A 14,400-nucleotide genomic window follows, 5' to 3' on the forward strand; every position below is an offset into this window, starting at 1 on the left:
TTCAATGGACATCCTTGACTTTTGGTATTATGAGGGAGAAAAACTCTTTTCCACAACTTGAACTATTTTATAAACCTCTGTCATCAAGACCTCTCTAATTCCTCTTTTCTCTAAACAAAAAAGCCTCAGATGTTGCAACATTTCCTCATGAGGGACTTGATCCTATTGCATATATTAATATTGTGCAGCTTGAAGCAGCTGGATGCATAAAAACTGACTGCTTTTGGAATAAAACATTGTCCAGACCCATAAGTTTAATTCAAAGCTTTAGTTGCAGAAGTTTTTTTCAGAACAGAACAAAAAACACTAATTGATACATCCAAACAGTTCTGTAAGACCTAGTGCATGTCCAGCACTGGCTCAACATTGTATAAGGAATTACTGTTCTTGTTCCAGAAATCAAAACTCTTTCTTTCTCCTATTCCAGCCTGCAATAGCCCACATCCTGCTGAGGGCTATGCAGTTCCCTGGAAAGCTTCATTATCACATCTTACTGGCTGGGAACTAAAGAACCAAATGATGATTTGCAAATGAATACCAGAATCACCTGATCTAAGATTAAACCCCACATGTTAGCTAGCAGAGAACAATAACAGTTAATTTATCAACACATCTAGATGCTCAGAAAGCTCTTCTTGATCTTCTTTAGCTTCAAGGGAATCTTCCAGTTAAACCCTTTCAGCAATACATGCCAGCATTCTCTATGGCGCTGTGGGTTAAACCACAGAGCCTAGGACTTGCTGATCAGAAGGTCGGTGGTTTGAATCCCCGCGACGGGGTGAACTCCTGTTGCTCGGTCCCTGCTCCTGCCAACCTAGCAGTTCAAAAGGACGTCAAAGTACAAGGAGATAAATAGCTACCGCTCCAGCAGGAAGGTAAACGGCGTTTCCGTGCGCTGCTCTGGTTCGCCAGAAGTGGCTTAGTCATGTTGGCCACATGATCCAGAAGCTGTACACCAGCTCCCTCGGCCCATAGAGCGAGATGAGCGCTGCAACCCCAGAGTCAGTCATGACTGGACCTAATGGTCAGGGGTACCTTTACCTTTAATACTAAATTATATGTAACAGCTCCACCCCTTGATCATTCTGGTTGCCATTTTCCGAACATTTCCCATCTCTACAATATCCTTTTTGAGGTGAAGAACTGTACACTGTATTCCAATTGTGGTCTCACTATAGATTTGTATGCCAGCATTATGATATTGGCGGCTTTCTTTTCAGACCCTTTCCTAATGATCCCTGGCATGGAAATCTCTCTCTGCCCAGCTTCCATACATCTTCACTGAGCTACAAACTGGGTAACCAACTTCCCACTTCCTCCCACAATTTCCATTAAATGGGAAGCCTACCTTTCAAGTATTAAATCCCAGCTTTGCACCTGCAACTGCCCCCCCCCCATATATACATTGGGAGAAGTAAAGTATCCCCATGTGGGAGTATCCCTGCACCTATTGTTGGCAGGTTTCGTCCCCTCAGAAACCATTTTTGGCACAAAATTAGAGACTTTGCCTTCTCCTCCTTGGTTAATCTCCACAAATACCCTGTGAGGTCAGTTAGGATGAGAGACAGTGACAGGCCCAAGATCACCCAGTGAGTGTGATGGCCAAGAGAGGCCATCAATCCTTGTCACCCAGGTCCCAGTCCAATTCTCGAACCACTACATGAAACCAGCTCATATTTATTTATTTATTTATTTATTTACATCTTTAGTAACAGGGATGGTGGAAAATGCTGCAGCAATGGAGGAAACTAACAGTGATCACAAGGGAGAGGAGGAGTCTGTAAGGGCTTAGTGATGAGTCTCATTCTTATTCTTGTCTCAGAAGAAAGTGTCCAGAGCTTCAGGAAATCACAGTGGTCCTTTTATCTGTAACTGACAGATGGAAACAGACATTAGCGAGCTCAACAAAACCCAGGGAACTATGGTAGGAATGGCCTGGAGGTGGAGATGACTGTATTCCTTTAACATTTCCTTCCTTGTTAGAGTCCAAGGTAATGACTACTGTGAAAGGAGTTCAGCTCTCTCTTTGTACCTGAAGCAATGACTGTGGTGAGAATACACCTGTCAGGAGGCTGTCTGTGGCTTCTGGCTGGTTGCCCAGGAAATTATAAAGACAAGGAAAAGTTTCTTACCGTCCTTTTTTATTTCAGTCTTTACAGAGAGGCTATAGAACCCTGCCTCTTGCATAATGCCATTGTCCCAAGTGAATCTCCACCCCATCTCTCCCACTTCCTCATTCATCACTCTCATCATCTCTCCTATGGGTGCTGCTACATGCCCTCTGCCTTTGAGCTTTTTGCTCTCCTACTTTTAAGGCTTGCCAGGTTCTGGGAAATGGAGGGTCTGGAATGCTTTCTAGTGACAACGTGTCAGCCAGGTGTTGCTCTGGCGGTCCCATGATTTCCCAACTTTCCCCCTCACCTTCCTCTGAGTGGCGACCTCCCTCAAACCCCTGTTGTAAATCTATACTATCTTCCTCTTCCTCCTCCCTGGAAGGGTCAGGCTGGGGAGGCAGCCTCCACCATTCCTCCTCTGCCCAGTCCCTGACAATACTATAGGGTAGTAGAAGAAGAAGAGTTTGGATTTGATATCCCTCTTTATCACTACCCTAAGGAGTCTCAAAGCAGCTAACATTCTCCTTTCCCTTCCTCCCCCACAACAAACACTCTGTGAGGTGAGCGAGACTGAGAGACTTCAGAGAAGTGTGACTAGCCCAAGGTCACTCCACTGCATGTGGAGCAGCAGGGACGCGAACCCGGTTCACCAGATTACGAGTTCACTGTTCTTAACCACTACACCACACTGGCTCCTGTGTGAACATATTTGACCACCACTTACAGATAGGTAGCCGTGTTGGTCTGTCATGGTCAAAACAAAATAAAAAAATTCCTTCCAGTAGCACCTTAAAGACCAACTGAGTTAGTTCTAGGTATGAGCTTTCGTGTGCATGCACACTTCTTCAGATACACAGAAGGCTCATACCTAGAACTAACTCAGTTGGTCTTTAAGGTGCTACTGGAAGGAATTTTTTTATTTTGTTTTGACCACCACTGTTGGCTTATAAAGATTCGGATCGCTAATGTTTTTGTGTGGCTGCAGCATGTCCTCAAAGTGTCTTGGTTGTTGGGATGGGGAACAGAAATGGGGTGGTGTGATCGTGTGTAGGTAGTGAGAGAAAGTAAAAAATGCATTCACTGTTCTGCCCACTTTTGCCTTTGGCATCACCCAATACTGGTTTGTCTCCCTAGGATGGTTGCCCAGAAGGAAAGGTTGGTTTTGGACTGAGGAAGCTTCCCCAGCCCTGACCTTATGGTCAGGCCAGCTCTAGATGATCATCACCCCCTCCCCCCCCCCACAGATATATCATTTTGGAGAAATGAGGGAGCGAAAGATCACTTCCCTGCAAAAAAAGAAAGGGCTAACATTTGCATGGTGCTCTCCGCCTCCGGAGATTGAAGGTAGCTAGAGGGAAATATCTTTATGGGTAGTGAAGGGTAGTGAAATATCTTTATGGGTAGTGATAGGTAGTGAAGGGTAGTGAAATATCTTTATGGGTAGTGATAGGTAGTGAAGGGTCTGGGGATTATTCTAATCACCCAGTATTTTTTTCCCCAAGGGCAATGTTTTCACTCTATACATGGTAAACAGAAAGGGGATGGTAAAGGTAAAGGGACCCCTGACCATTAGGTCCAGTCATGGCCGACTCTGGGGTTGCGGCGCTCATCTCACTTTATTCGCAGAGGGAGCTTCTGGGTCATATGGCCAGCATAACTAAGCCGCTTCTGGTGAACCAGAGCAGCGCATGGAAATGCCATTTACCTTCCCACCAGAGTGGTACCTATTTATCTACTTGCACTTTGACGTGCTTTTGAACTGCTAGGTTGGCAGGAGCAGGGACCGAACAATGGGAGCTCACCCCATCGCGGGGATTTGAACCACTGACCTTCTGATTGGCAAGCCCTAGGCTCTGTGGTCTAACCCACAGCACCACCCACGTCCCTGAAAAGGGATGAAGCAGGGGCAAATAATAGGGTAGGTGGGTGTGCATTTGATCCCAAGAATTCCCTACCCTTGTTTCAAGTGAAAAACATCATTGCTGAATCTAGTTTAAGTGTTTCAGAGCCATCTTCTTTCTGCTTCACCAGTTTGCAAGCAGCCTTAGCAAAGCATTCAAGTCAAGGGACAAACTTCCTTATTTCATTACATACTCTTTGCAGCAGTAAGTGTCCAGTAAACAGTGGCCGATCTTTTTGCCATAGGGCTGACAAGGCAAATGTCTGCATATCCCCCGAGCGACCATACACTCTGTGTCACCATGAAGATACCTGGTGAATCCTGCACAACCAGAAGAGGACAATAACTGATCAGTCTGAAAAAGAAAGAGGCACTTCAAACAGGAACTAGTTATAGAATCATAGAATTGTAGAGTTGGAAAGGATCCCAAGGGTCATCTAGTCCAACCCCCTACAATGCACGAATCTCAGCTGAAGCATCCCTGACAGATAGCCATCCAAACTCTGCTTAGAAACCTCCAAGGAAGGAGAGTTCACATCCTCCCGAGGGGGTCTGTTGAACTGTCAAACAGTTCTTCACAATGTTTAGTGGGAAGCTCCAGAGCAAGAAAAAAGCTTGTTTCCTCTTCCATCATTTCCCTAGTCCATCATTTCTCTAGCAAACTTGCAAGGATTTCATTCTCTTCTCCCCTAGCCTGCCTGGGGAATAAAGGGTGGAAAAGTAAATGTTGTCCTCCACTGGGCCTCTCTGTTCAAGTTCTTTATGTTTCTGGCTACCTGTATTGGATTTAATTTATAGTCCAATATGACTCCCCTCAGCTCCAGAAAGCACAATCAATGGTGAGGGGTGATGAGAGCCACAGCTCAGCAACCTTTGGTTCCCCACACCTGCTGTAGAGCACAGTGTGATGGACACCAATATTAAACAAAACAAATATTTTATTGACTCTACTCCCTATCACATGGGGTTATTGTCTGTTCCTTTGCACACCATGGAGAATGCTCAGAAATATCCAGCAGCCTGTAAATCTTATCAACAGCACAGGATCTATGACATCTTTAAAGGTAAAGGTAAAGGGATCCCTGACCATTAGGTCCAGTCGTGACCGACTCTGGGGTTGCGGCGCTCATCTCGCTTTACTGGCCGAGGGAGCTGGCGTACAGCTCCCGGGTCATGTGGCCAGCATGAATAAGTTGCTTCTGATGAACCAGAGCAGTACACGGAAACGCCATTTACCTTCCCGCTGGAGCGGCACCTATTTATCTACTTGCACTTGGACGTGCTTTTGAACTGCTAGGTTGGCAGGAGCGAGCAACGGGAGCTCACCCCGCCGCAGGGATTCGAACCACCGACCTTCTGATCGGCAAGTCCTAGGCTCTGTTGTTTAACCCATGTCCCATGACATCTTTACTCTCCCACAAACATTATTCTAATTTGTTTCCATTAAGTTTCCACATGGCCTACCTGGAGCAACCCAGAAAGCAATGTATAAGTTGGAACACTGGAGCCATTTCCAGGGGCCCTTGGGGGCCCAAGCACCCACCAAATTTTCCCTGTGGGTTCCCAGCTGCTGGCCGCTGCTGCCAGCCACTGCCTTCCTTCTGGCTCTCCAGCACCACAGTGGTGACTGGGCCTCTGCCACGGGGCCTATGTTGGAGCACACTCTGGCCACAGACGTGCTTCCGGGGTACGCCTGTGTCCACGCTGGGCCTTGATGGAAGCCTCGAAGCTGAGCCTTAGACGGGTCCAAGGCCTCTGTCACAACATGACACCATGACAGTTTGAGGCAGCAATGCTTCTGAACAGCAGTTGCTGAAAACCACAGGAGGGGAGATTGTTCTTGTGCTCAAATCTTGCATGTGTGAACTTCCCCCAGGCATCTGGTTGGCCACTGTGAGAACAGGATGCTGGACTTGATGGGCCATCGGCCTCATCCAGTAGAGCTCCTCTTAGGTGCAACAGGCTTTTGTGGTGCTCCAGAAGCCCCCCGCAAAACCTGTTTGATCACCCATAAGTATGTGATGCTCATGTAAATGAATGTCTACTGTATTGCCATTATCTCTGCAGAGCTTCTGTCCCAAGTGCCCATACAGAAGGAGCATTATGTTCCGAACTGTGTAACTCAAATAAGCCCCCACCCCAAGGCTGTATGATACCATGTTTACATCACTGGAGTACAATGCTTCCTTTTTAGATTTTGCATTGCTTCTCTAAAGTTTGGACCTGGGGGGTGACATGTGAAGGCCAAATTAGGTAGCCTTGGATGTAACCACATCAGACATGATTGTGCAGGTTCAACATGTCCATGAACTCATGGATGGAATTGAATGTGGGCAACTGAGCAACTTGGTGAATACTGATGGCCAGGTGGTTTTAACTCAATGGAATAGCAGAGACCTGAAGTTTGCAAGAAAAGGGTTTTGTTAATAGATGTGTGGAGATGAACTGGGATGATATGTCTATCACCAAGTGTACAGAGCTTTGGAACAATGGCAGGACAATTGAATTGTCAAATTGTGTTTGTGGAAACTAACCCAGATTATCATATTCCTTCTCTCACCAGGAAATAACTGATTGCAGCGGATCTAATCGATGCCTCAGTTCTGCTAAAAGAATCACCTACTGACCTGCTGAATTTCTTGCCAGCAAAATAATAAGATAATTGGACTTTGTTTGCTTTAGTGCTCTTTGCTCAATAAAAGCATTGCAGTCATCTAAACAATTGATCACGTTTCTCTTTGGGTTAAAAGGAGGTGGGAGGAGAATGCATTATTCTTCATGACACAATTTATAACCAAACTTTATAATGGCAGGTGCCCCCATTTCAAAGGCACAATACAGCTATGCATATCCACATTCATGCATGAGAATGAAGATTGGATTAATCGCAGGGGGACTTTGCATCTAATCCAGCTATTTAGGCCCCCATTCAGCAAGGGAGCGGGTAGCGCTGTGGTCTAAACCACTGAGTTTCTTGGACTTGCCAATCAGAAGGTCTGCAGTTTGAATCCGTGCAATGGGGTGAGCTCCCATTGCTCTGTCCCAGCTTCTGCAGTTTAAAAGCACACCAGTGCAAATAGATAAATAGGTGCCACTGCGGCAGGAAGGTAAATGGCGTTTCTGTGCACTCTGGCACGCTTCACGGTGCCCTGTTGCACCAGAAGCAGTTTAGTCATGCTGGCCACATGACCCAGAAAGCTCCCTGTGGACAAACAAAGGCTCCCTTAGCCTGAAAGCAAGCTGAGCGCCAAAACCCCATAGTCGCCTCTCACTGGACTTAACCGCACCGCAGGGGGGGGAGGGGCTTTACTAGGTGTGGCTGCGCCTTCTGTTGAGTGGATTATATTTTCTACATAGGTACAAGAAACATTTGGATACCTTAAACCATACAAAAGTGAATAAAGCGTCCCAAACTTCCGGGTTTTGTGCTCGTGCATGAGCAGATGGTCAAAATGACATCACTCGCGCACGTGCGGAAGTGGCAAAATGTGCATGCGCAGAAGCAGTGAAATGCAACCCGAGCACGGGCAGATGCTCTGTCACATCTTATGTTATGTTCAGGATGTGAACAGGGCTCCGGAACGGATCCCGTTCGCGTCCCGAGGTACCACTGTATTATACTTCCAATTAAATGAAATTCAAAGTCCTTTCAGCATTATTCAGTTCACTCCATGAATAATATAAAGGATGGGGAAGAGTCAGCTCTAAGTTTCTACCGTAAACCTTTGGCAATATAGAGCTTCCCTCAATTTTTCTGTTTTTTACACACACAGTTCTGTTTAATGTCATATTCCATATCAGTAATCCAAATTCTTCCCTCCCCACCTGTAGAAATATAATTCTGAAGTAATATTCAAAGGGAGGGTTGGCAAATCATAAATGTAGAGAAGAAAACTTTCTATAAAGAGACCATAGGCTCCCCTCCCCCCACACCGTCCTTTGCACTGAATGAAGTCTTTTCTCAAGTTCAAACCTTAATGAACATACCGCATGGCTCCACTTCAGTGGCTGGCTCCTCCAAAGCCGTTGACCTCCTCCAGACAGCCCACTGAATCCCGAAGATTTCATGAGGTTAATGCACTGTTCGGTATTTCCTTGCTTTGGTACAATCACGAATCCCTATAAATAGTTGGGCATTCAGAAGACACAGAACTCTCACCAGAGCATTCTGTTTCACTAATCTGCTCTTGCTGCTCAACTTTGGATTATATAAGTGATGTGGTCCATGTCTACTACTGCTCAAGGAGACACAGTATACAGTACCAAATCAGGGAACTGCTGATCAGTGCATTAACATTCAGCATTCTGTGGGCTGTAAATTCCATTTCAGAGCCTTTGCTTGGCAACTGAGTGGAATAATTAGGGAGGCTGCTGTCATATACAGGCCCACATGCCCTGGGTGCAGAAGTTCACTACTGAGGCAGAATACTTTGATTAATGTTCTGTGTCTTCTGGAAGGCTGAATGCTGATCTATTGGCGGGGTTTTCTAACGTACTGACATCTAAGCCCTATGAATGGATGATTCAAATGTACTGCTCGTGATGACATAAACTTAATCAAGGAGACCAAAAAAGAGTTAATCGCCATATATTCTGTATTTTATTAATTCGAAGCCATAATGTTCAAGGAGCAGACAGTAAAGTCCATGGCATTATTCATTATATTTATTCAGGGTTCTGGGGTTCAATAGCATCTATTGTTTAAAAGGTTTTTGCCTATATGTTATTTTCTGCTTCAGGCATTGCAGTCCATGCCGAGTACCCCTCAAGGAGACACAGTGTACCAAAGCAAGGAAATAATGATTTGACTAAATGCAATGTAGTTTCTTCTTGTTATGAAATCTCCCCCAGTTGCATTCAACCATATTGTGGATGCTCTCAGAGCACCAAAACAAGATCTTTCCTACAGTCTCCTATGCAAACTGAGCACTTTTGCATTCAAGGCATTTGGTTCTGTGAAATCAGCCCTGAGTGCTCACTGGAAGGACAGATCCTGAAGCTGAGACTCCAATACTTTGCCCACCTCATGAGAAGAGAAGACTCCCTGGAAAAGACCCTGATGTTGGGAAAGATTGAGGGCACAAGGAGAAGGGGACGACAGAGGACGATATGGTTTGACGGTGTTCTCGAAGCTACAAACATGAGTCTGACTAAACTGCAGGAGGCAGTGGAAGACAGGAGTGCCTGGTGTGCTCTGGTCCATGGGGTCATGAAGAGTCGGACACGACTAAGCAACTAAACAACAACAACAATCACAACAGTTTTCTCAGAAAATAATAATAATAATAATAATAATAATAATAATAATAATAATAATGTTATCATATATATGTTGCTCTTTTGGCTCTAGTTCCCCGGCCACTCTGGGTGGCCGCCAGCAGAATAGCAATAGTGCTCTTAGTGTTCCACTCAGCTGTCATCTAAAGGGTTATAAAATCAAATTTACAATGCACCGACTCCAGAAAACTTCCTTAAGTTTATGCACACTGTTCAGTATTTCCTTGCTTTGGTACTCCATGTTTCCTTGAGGAGCAACAACCATGGACAACAATAATGAAAGCAGGAAACAGCAACTGTTAAAACAATAGATGCCATTGAATCCTTGAACTCTTAAAATATTTCATGGTTAATGTCATGAATTTCACTTTATGTTCCTCTTTTGTATCCTTGATGAATAGTTCCTGTCATCATGTGCATCACATCCGGATTACCAATGCACAGAGCTTACGTGTCAGTATATCACAAAACCCTACAAATAGGTGGCTATTAAGCGGTCCAGGAGGCACAGAACGATCACCAGAGTATTCTGCCTCAGTAGTCTGCTCTTGCTGCTCAACTTGAGATCTGAGTAAAGCTTCAGCAATGCATTTGAGCTGGCTTTTCGTGGTTGCCCTTCTGTTTTCTGAGATGCTTCTGTTTTCTGCAGGTAAGACATTTATTGAAATTAAAAGCATTTGGACATAAATGACAAAAGAAAAAAATGGGGCTGGAAGCATGTACTACTCCTGGTCCACTCCAGTGTGGTGTAGTGGTTAAGAGTGGTAGTCTCGTAATCTGGGGAACCGGGTTCGCGTCTCCGCTCCTCCCCCTGCAGCTGCTGGGTGACCTTGGGCTAGTCACACTTCTCTGAAGTCTCTCAGCCCCACTCACCTCACAGAGAGTTTTTTTTTGTGGGGGAGGAAGGGAAAGGAGAATGTTAGCCGCTTTGAGACTCCTTAAAGGGAGTAAAAGGCGGGATATCAAATCCAAACTCTTCTTCTTCTCTTCTGATGTAGGTGGCCTAATTCAAGGGGCCCCTCTGTGGGCACCTCCACAGTTGCCTCCTGTGCCAATGGAGAAGTGAGCACAAATGGCTGAGGAGGCTTCTGGTTTCCATAGAGATCTCATGGGAGCCCCTTGAGATCTCACTGGTTTATGGAAGCCACAACTGCACAACCCAGGTTACCTAGGCTTTGGTGGGGACGGACAGCACGGGAAGCCATCTTCCCTTTTCGCCTCAGGTGGTGAAACAGTATGGGCCGCCCCTGTACATAGACATAGACAGTGGTACCTCAGGTTAAATACCCTTCAGGTTACAGATGATTCAGGTTACAGACTCCGCTAGCCCAGAAATAGTACTGTGGGTTAAGAACTTTACTTCAGGATGAGAACAGAAATCGCACAGTGGCAGCCGGAGGCTCCATTAGCTAAAGTGGTGCTTCAGGTTAAGAAGAGTTTCAGGTTAAGAACGGACCTCCAGAATGAATTGAATATTTAACCCGAGGTACCCCTGTATTATAAATTCCTGTAACATCAGTTTAAAAGTTATTCTGAATATCTTGCGCTGCCATTATGCAATGGTTATATTGAACCTGGGACGTTGAACCTTAAAGAGAGAAGTTTGTTCATTAGAAATCCACACCCTAATGCTCTGGCACTGAGCTATGGCCCTTCCTTATTATGTGTGGTAAACTGAGGGGCTCTATTGGAGCCTCTCCCTCCAGTAACAGAAGAGTTCGGCAACAGTCCTTCTCTCAACGACTCATATCTGCTCATATGCGCACGCAAACAGCAGAGTAAACGAAAGCTTGGCTGTGGAAGTATGTAGTATCACTAATTTTATTGCTGTACATCAAATCAAACCAAATTAATGCACATCATAGTAAAGAAAATAACAACATTGTGAGCAGAAGCTCACACAAACATCCTGTCTGTCCAGGAGACAGAACAAAGAGCCCAAAAACAAAAGCATAGTATGGAAGTGTTAGGATGCAGCCAAGGAAACGGGGGCAATTTGCAAGCCCCCAGCTGGCGCCAGCCCACTCTACGCAACAGAAGTGGCAGGGAGAGGCTGTGATGAGCATATTTACAAGCAGTTTATTCCGCATAAAGTAAAGGGACCCCTGACCATTAGGTCCAGTCGTGACCGACTCTGGGGTTGCAGCGCTCATCTCGCTTTATTGGCTGAGGGAGCCGGCGTACAGCTTCCGGGTCATGTGGCCAGCATGACTAAGCCGCTTCTGGAAAACCAGAGCAGCGCACGGAAACTCCGTTTACCTTCCTGCCGGAGCGGCACCTATTTATCTACTTGCACTTTGATGTGCTTTTGAACTGCTAGGTTGGCAGGAGCAGGGACCGAACAATGGGAGCTCACCCCGTTGCGGGGATTCGAACTGCCGACCTTCTGATCGGCAAGTCCTAGGCTCTGTGGTTTAACCCACAGTGCCACCCGCGTCCCATGACATCTTTACTCTCCCACAAACATTATTTTAATTTGTTTCCATTAAGTTTCCACATGGCCTACCTGGAGCAACCATGAGTGCTATAAACAGCATCAAGGAGAAGGCAGAAAAAATCTTCATGGCAAAGTGCTGACTCTGGTATCACTATGAGAAAAGAGACAGCAATGGCATGAAGGGGTTAATACAACCTGGTTGATTGTAAGCATGCTGGGCTTTGAGCTAAGTTATAGACCAGGATAGAAAGCCTGTGGCTGGATTGCAACTCCTATCAGCCCTGACCATTGTAGTGGATATAGATAAGTCTTTTCCAGGAATACCTGCAGTTGCTTCACAACCTTAAATCAATAAATCCATACATAAATGTATCTTAATCCCTGGCAGATGTTCATATATAGTTAACTTCCATCAGAATTCTAGAATTACACCATTAAAGGACTCTTATCCCTACAACATTGATGGAGTTGTTAAGAACATCTATCAGTTCCAAACTAACAAGGACATGGAGAAAAAGATGGTTAAAGATAAAATATGATTCTACAGGTACTTACCAAGATGTTTGAACACTATGTCACCTTCCAGCCCAGATGGCTCGCTTATATTCTTTGTCTTCACTTATATTCACATGTCCAATTAGACACATCCTACCCTTTCAGGACAGATTGATCAACTTAGGTTAATAAATTGGGGATTTAACTTTGTGGAGGGATGGAGAGGTAATGTTTATCCATGTTCCTGGACCAGCTTGTACCCATGTCCTTCCTGCTCTTCTGCTCGATGTGTCCTGTGTACACAAGGTACCAAGAGTGAGAGGGGAAATGAAACAATTGCTACCACTTGCATGCCAAGCCCCCATGCCCTGTTGATTAAAAGCACACAGACATGAGTATTTAGGATTATGGGCTAAAACAGGCCACAACTTTATTGGTTACAGATGGGAGTAGTTTGGTTTAGGCATTGGAACCAGGCTATATATTGACTCCCACCCGTCTGCAGGGAGTTGAACTAAGGGTAAAATACCAGAAGGGGAAGCCCTGTGACTTACATCAAATAGGGGCACCCTGAGAGGTCCCCATTGGGGTCATGGCATGGCCCTAGCTTAGAAACAGTACAACCCAATGGCACAGGGAAATAAAAAGGGAAGAAGCAACAGGCATCAAAGAGCAGAGTAACTGATTATATAGGACAAAGAAAACCCAGACCAGGCAGCCGCAAGCAGCAAGCAAGGATCAGTGGATCACCCAAGCCAGATCACTGTGAGGGCATGGATGCCCAGCTACGACACTGCCCACTGCGAAAGGTGAATGGTCTTGTCTCCACCTACACACGTCAGGCACTATAAAGCTTCTACAGAAGGTTTATATGTGTCCTTAATACTTGTTTCCTGCCTTATTGTGAATCCCCCTTACTAGAAACATCCTGTTTTCACAGTGGACAACCAGATGCCCATGGGAAGCCCACAACTCAGACTTTAGCACAGCAGCACTATCCCCCTTGTGGTTTCCAGGTGTATACTGACTCTGATCATGGAGGCAGAATATAGCCATCGTGATTAGTAGCTACTGACATCCATATACCTTCATGAGATTGTCTAATTCAATATGAGCTGAAGAAATTAACAGATTGAAGAATGGGGCTCCAGCTAACAGAATGATTTACAATAGGGAGGTTCTCCACTTAGGCAGGAAGAACCATTGTACACTGAAACCATAGTGTCATTCTTGTGGCTCTTACGATCATACAGCTGCAACCCCTCTCTTATACAGTGGTACCTCGGGTTCCATACGCTTCAGGTTACAGACTCCACTAACCCAGTTATAGTACCTAGGGTTAAGAACTTTGCTCCAGGATGAGAACAGAAATCGTGCTCCAGCGGCACAGCAGCAGCAGGAGGCCTCATTAGCTAAAGTGGTACCTCAGGTTAAGAACACTTTCACGTTAAGAGCAGACCTCCGGAACGAATTAAGTTCTTAACCCGAGGTACCACTGTATATTTAAACAATTTTTATAGCACTTAACTACAATCTTCTTAGCTGTTTAGACTGTCCCACTCAACAGCCTTTTTGCACCAGCAGCGCTTTGCACCACATGGAGATCTGTGATAGATAGCATGCTTGGCATGGATTTTCAGTTGGCAGTTTAATGTACTGTACAGAATTTCCTCTCTTTTGCCCACTGTGTCTTATCAAGCAGCAACACACAAACAGTTCTGGTTGTCATGCTAACTGCACCAGGACTGTTAGAACGCAGGGCTTACGTGTCCTTGTATCACCAAGCAGGGAAAGAGCAGTGCAGTCTTTCATAACACAGAGTACCTTCACAGTGCTCTGCCTCAGTTTTGTCCAGCTTGATCTCCTGGTCAGGCTTCAGCCATGAAGAAGGCCTGCCTTTTAGCTGTTGTTATTTCACGGGTGCTTTTGTGTTCTGCGGATAAGGCATGCATCGAAAACTGAAAAAATCATTTTAAAATGATATAACTATAGCATGCTAAGAAGAAGCTGGAGGCCATTTAGAAGAGAGATGTCAATGTGTCATCTATGTACAGGATGCATCCTCTAAATTGATGTCACCTAGCTTTTTGCAGTGTTGCAAAATATAACAACAACAACAACAACAAGTGATAAAACATTAAACATTAAAAGCTTCCCTAAACGGGGCTGCATTCAGG

At 45.2% G+C, this 14,400-nt stretch overlaps 1 long non-coding RNA gene across 1 annotated transcript; it reads right to left on the minus strand.

Annotated features, from left to right (window-relative positions):
• Nucleotides 1-1,707: 1,707 nt before the first annotated feature.
• Nucleotides 1,708-12,358, minus strand: LOC309337546. The gene is made up of 4 exons (XR_014154406.1): nt 12,284-12,358; nt 11,798-11,879; nt 4,209-4,335; nt 1,708-1,872 (listed from the first exon to the last, which is right to left on the minus strand). It is a non-coding gene; the product is annotated as an uncharacterized lncRNA (long non-coding RNA).
• Between the last annotated feature and the right edge of the window lie 2,042 nt (nt 12,359-14,400).

Source organism: Podarcis erhardii (assembly GCF_964252035.2).
Source record: "Podarcis erhardii genome assembly, chromosome: 3".
Lineage (NCBI taxonomy): Eukaryota > Metazoa > Chordata > Lepidosauria > Squamata > Lacertidae > Podarcis > Podarcis erhardii.